This window comes from Orycteropus afer, unplaced genomic scaffold, assembly GCF_000298275.1.
Source record: "Orycteropus afer afer isolate SDZICR_OR568_19922 unplaced genomic scaffold, OryAfe1.0 scaffold00247, whole genome shotgun sequence".
Lineage (NCBI taxonomy): Eukaryota > Metazoa > Chordata > Mammalia > Tubulidentata > Orycteropodidae > Orycteropus > Orycteropus afer.
Window position 1 is genome coordinate 782,398 of NW_006921834.1, and position 5,852 is coordinate 788,249.

General features: G+C 35.9%; 1 protein-coding gene across 1 annotated transcript in view; it reads right to left on the reverse strand.

The window, feature by feature from the left end:
- Positions 1-184, reverse strand: part of LOC103204304 (olfactory receptor 9K2-like) — a 1,531-nt gene extending 1,347 nt beyond the window's left edge. Inside the window, exon 1 of the mRNA XM_007949457.2 lies at positions 134-184. The gene's annotated coding sequence lies outside the window, so the exon portion shown is untranslated. The remainder of the gene's footprint in view (positions 1-133) is intronic.
- Between the last annotated feature and the right edge of the window lie 5,668 nt (positions 185-5,852).

A 5,852-nucleotide genomic window follows, 5' to 3' on the forward strand; every position in this document is an offset into this window, starting at 1 on the left:
GGATCATGGTATAAACAAGCAGAAACAGCAGGAAGAGGAGAATATGGAGCTCTGGGCGGACCCTGAAGCCTGCAAGAATGAAGTCAGTCATTTCTGAGTGATTGCTTGTTTCCCTGTCACCCATGGCAGAGACCTGCTGAGAGCCACAAGGCAAAAGAAACAAAAGAACTCTTGATATTGATCCTAATGTTTCATATAACTCCTGATAGCATTAGAATTTAAAGCTAGTTTTTAATCATTTTAATTTTAGCTTTCTGGGAATATTATAACATAATTGATGACAAATTCAAAGTTGAATTTCATTTCCCAATTCCAGCAATTGGTGGAATTGGGTCTTTTATCTCTGCATCTAGTGGAATGTCTTTCCACTCTAATGTGTTTCACATTTACAAATACTACTTCTGAATACACTTCTAACTCATTATTAACACAATAACTTCAATATCATGAAGCAGTTTTTGGAAGTGAGCACAAACAATTGACATTTGGTAAACAATTAAAGGAGCTCTGGTGGCATAGTGCCTAAGGCATTTGACTGCTAACCATAAGGCTGGCAGTTCAAACCCACCAGCCACTCCTCAGAAGGAAGGTTGAGCAATCTACTTCCGTAGTGATACTGCCAAGGAGGGGTCACTATGAGTCAGATTTGACTCCACAGCAGTGAATGAGTGAAACATTTTAAATAGTCTCAGTTTGGAGATCTTGGGTGCTTCAGTAGTCTCAGCGAAGAAAATTTAATACCAATGGATATAAAGGATGTGACTGAATTTAAAAAGCTATTTAGGAGGTGCAGTTATTTTTTGTGGGTCATAGATACTCTTTTCATCTTGATTCTGATGGAAATTATATGCCTCTTAAGAGAAAAAAATGTGCATATCCAAACACAAAAGTGATTTGCATACCCATTCCAAGATTTCTCTTCTAGATGGGGCTCAAAACTCTCACTGCTATAGAATTGGATCCAACTCATAGCGACCTCTCCTCGGGTTTCTGAGGCAGTATCACTATGGAAGTAGATCACCCAATCTTCCTTCTGAGAAGTGGCTGGTTAGCAGTCAAATGCCTTAGGCACTATGCCACCAGAGCTAGAGAAAATACTTTAGTCATGGACATTGAATAAAAATATACACTTGAGTGTATCCTTATTTATACTCAATATAACTTTCATATTTATCATATTTCACTTAATATGCAGCTAAAATGCATTTTGAACTCCTTGAATTAACATTAAAGTCTACCCTATCTCTCTCCTCAGGTATTTATATGCATAATTCTCTCTAAGAAATAATTATAATTGTAATACTAAACATTTGTGGAGTATTTATTATATGCCAGACATTTTTGTAAGTGCTTTTCATAGTAAATTATTTAAGCCATACAACAATAACATGAGATAAGTTCTATAATATTCCCTAGTTTACACACGAGAAAACTGAGGCACAAAGAAATGAAGACTGTTGAAAGTCAACTACTGATGTCAGAATGAGGATTTGAAGCCATGACAACTCCAGAATCCATGTTCTTACTCACTACACTATCTCATCTTGCGACAAGGAGCCTTTCCTGTTCCCTTACCTGACTTACTTCTACATGTGCTTTAGAGATTGGTTTAAGCTTCACATCTTCAGAATGAGCTACTTAATTCTCAATTCTGCATCAAAACACCTCTGCATGCATCATGCTTCCAAGATCATAGCCAATAATTAGAGTATTTCAACGTACCTTGACAATAATTTCCTTAAGATGAAAATTTCAATTTCCTTCTATATATTGTCAACATAATGTTCCATGTCTGACAAATAGTAATTAATCAATATATATATTTATTATACAGATAAAAGATGAATGATAACTAAGCATAAAGATTCAGAGAAAAACCTAATGTATCTGTACTAGGGCAGTGGTTAGTAGGAATTTCAGTGGAAATAGACTTAGGTTTTCAGCTTTGCTTCTCTCACTTTCAGACTGGGGCCTGGAACAAGTTATTTAAGCTTTGATGTCATCCTCATGTATAACGTGGAGATAAACATAATATAGCTCTCAAAGGTTTTTTGAGGATATAATATGAGTAATGCATGTTAATAACTTACCATAATTTTTGACAGAATAAGTTCTCAACAAATGTGAGTTATTAATTTTATTTTTTATTGTACTTTTCCTTGCTTAATCCACAATTAGTACCAAAATAATCAATGCTAATTCAGTTTAGAGATAATGATATATGTAGGCATTGTGGATAAACCATTTGAGGTGAAGAAAGGAATCAAAGAAACTGTTAAAAGTTTAGAAAGAAAAAAGTCTGAATTATAATATTTTGCCTAGGGGAATAGATGACAGAGAAAAATAGCATTTTGTATTATTGTTATTTAAGAATATATTAAATGCCAAAAATAAAACAATACTAGCCCCATCAAGGCTCAGATAATAGCAAGGATCATGAGGCTGGTATTATTGTTGTTGTTGTTGTTGTTTGCCGTCGAGTTGGCCCCGACTCATAGCGACCCCTCCTTGGGTTTCCGAGGCAGTATCACTACGGAAGTAGGATTGCCCAACCCTCCTTCCGAGGAGTGGCTGGTGGGTTTGAACCACCAGCCTTCTGGTTAGCAGTCAAGCGCCTTAGGCACTATGCTACCAGAGGCTGGTATAGGACCTGGAAATGTTTCGTTCTGTTGTATTTGAGGGTGCTATGGGTTGGAGATGACTCAACAGCACCTAGCAACAACAAAAGCAGTCCCTTCAAAATTCAAATATGCAAATAACTTATTATAAAAGACCCAAACTTTAATTTGATACTATTTTATATCTAAGAGTTGTAAAGTGAAAATAGAGCCTATAAATGAAGATATTTTTTAAAAAGAACATTTTCATTATTATTCTTCCTAGAAGCAAAGAGACATGTTATTTTAAATTTTAGGATTTACTCCTAATAAGTCATTCAAACTTTAATAGGCTTATGATTGAAAACATTTGTACATTGAAAAGGCAATGCCTCTAATAGTAGCCAACAAACAAGTCATCTGTTTGTCACTTACTATTTGTCAAAAACTTATATATTATAAAAGTTACTTTTGCCTCGTATATTCTGGTAATTTGGCACATCCTATCAGAAGTGATGGGCAATCCTACTTCCGTAGTGATACTGCCTCGGAAACCCAAGGAGGGGTCGCTATGAGTCGGGGCCAACTCGACGGCACATAACAACAACATCAGAAGTGAGGAAGAATTCCAGTGTTTTCCTTTTTTTTTTTTTTTCATTGTTTTAATTCTAGAAATGGTAAACATAAAGTTAATTAATGACTATGTCACAACTAAAGTAATGAAAGCTAACCTGAGGAATCAATCTGCAGGGCATTCTCCCTCCGCCATTCCTAGGTGCCTATGGCTTTCAAAGAAGGAGCACAGATTGCACTGGATATATAAGAAAAGTAGAGACGCTGAACCATCTATAATCCCCGATAGTCAGACAAAATATCTGCAACAGTTATCTATAATGGTTTTGATTTTAGCATACCGGTGCAATTTTAGCAAATAATTGTAGCACTGAGGTTTCCCTCTCCTTTTGAGAGATAGTCCTCTGGGAGATAAAGGTGCTTAACTTAGTCATTAAGACAGCTAGGCCTAAGCTCCAGAGCCATGGTCCATGAGGATCACAGAGTCTCTAGAATTGAAAAAGAAAGACAGAGAGAGAGAGAGAAAGAGAGAGAGAGAGGGTCCAGTAGCAGTCAAAAAACATATAAAGTTGTGTCAATCCCTTGTCATGTGGGTCCTTTGAGAGGGCCAAAGGAGTCTTTCAATTTTTATTTGTTCACTGAAAAGCAAGAATTTTAAATGTATTATTAGAGCAAAGTTTTGATAGGCAAATGAAATAGACTGAAAGGAAATATTGTCCTTCAATATAAATTTTCTATTGCTTTATTCTCAATAATAACCCTAATGTCCTGAAGTTTACCCGGTAGGTGACTCAAACCTTCTGGTGAAGTATCTGACTTTTGTGGCTCTGCCTCTGCTGAAGTGCTATAGTCATGAATTTATGATGCATTATCAGGCATAGCAATATTAAAAGGCATTCTGGAAAGTTTGCTGGGTTACTGTTATACTCCTTCCTGTCTCTTTCCTGTCTTTGATAATCAGTATCTGTCACGCAAAAGGATACAAAGTATCCATTTCACCTATTGGTTCTGGTTCAGTGAAATGAAGAATCCCACAACGCCCAGAAGAAAATTTTAACTTATAGTTCATTTTAGAAATTGAGTTTTCTCTTGCAAAATTATTCCTCTTTTGAATATTACAAATTCTAACTCAAGCCCAAAGTCATAAGGGCAGCAAGAAAAAAGTAACAAGTAGCTTAGTAGGTTTTATAATGACATTCACAATTTTATCCTTGAGTCTAGTTGTAAGAGAAATATCCTCATATGTTTGTTCCTAATGTAGTGCACAGATAATACCCCATATGATAGTGATCCAACTTTGCAAAATGTCAGCACCAACACTTTGGTACCAGAATTGATTCTTCAATAAGTGATTCCACCACTCCATGAGCTCATTTGATTTTCTGTGATTATATAATAATTCTATTGAATTTCAGGAAGCTCTGGTGGAGCCTAAGGCATTTGATTGCTAACCAGAAGACAGGTGGTTCAAATCCAGCAGCCACTCCTCAGAAGGAAGGTTATGCAATCTACTTTCATAGTGATACCCACTCAGAAACCCAAGGAGGCATCGCTATGAGTCAGATCCAATTCGATGGCAGTGAGTTTTGAATTTCATAGGCATTCTTACCTCTCTTGTTGTAAAATGAATACCTTGCTACAGTGCAATAAGATAGCATGATAGTAATTAAAAGATTAGTCCATATCAGGCAGAATTAACAGAAACAATTAATTTACAGAAGGCAATATCTATATATGTAGAGCAGTTTTTGGACAAATAGCCCTTCCTCCTTTGTGGAAAAGTCCAATGTGATTGGCCTGAAACCTGATGGATGGCGGTAGTTCATTCAATTAATGAACTAATTGAATAAGAAGTGACATGATGTGAAAGAGGCTGAAAGATAATGATAATTGCCTTCACCAGATTATTGAGAACTTCTCCATACTTGACGTAATTAACTGAGCATTAATACGGGAAACTAATATTCTCAATTTTTCTCACCACTTAGGTCCATCCATAAATAAAAGCCTTGTCAATAATCCTCCAATCGTATTGCTTCCAAAGTTCCTGGTTATCCAGTTAAATCATTAACCACTGCTCACAAATCATTGTAAGTAAACATCTAAGTCATAATTCCAGGCAAACTGAAAAATATATGCAGCTTGTAATTATGCTCATAAAGAATATTTTCCTTACCTTGTTTCTTTAAGGAAACACCCTTCAGTTGGAATAGTATGCTATAGTACTCCATTTCCAGCTACCCATACTCCATGCAGCACCATCTACAAACTGGGCTCAACATAGTATATTCCTCTATTCTACATAGAGAATGTCCCATGTGATCATAGGTGTATACTGAAGTAAAGATCACAATGCAAAAGGAGAAGATACACTAGAGATATGAGTCACTTGATCATAAAATGAGTCAGTTATCATATATATATATATATGTTGTTGTTGTTATGTGCCGTTGAGTCAGCCCCGACTCATAGCGACCCCTCCTTGGGTTTCCAAGGCTAATTTCCACTTTATAGCAGTATTCTATCAAACCCAACAACATGGTTGAAGGATTATATGCCATCTGTTCACCTTACTACAATCACTTGATTTCCAGAATAAACAAAATTTTCTATGAGGGCCAAGTTATGAGTTTTTTTTAATCAAAAGAATAACTTGCAGAAAACTTGCTTTTTCTAGAAAAC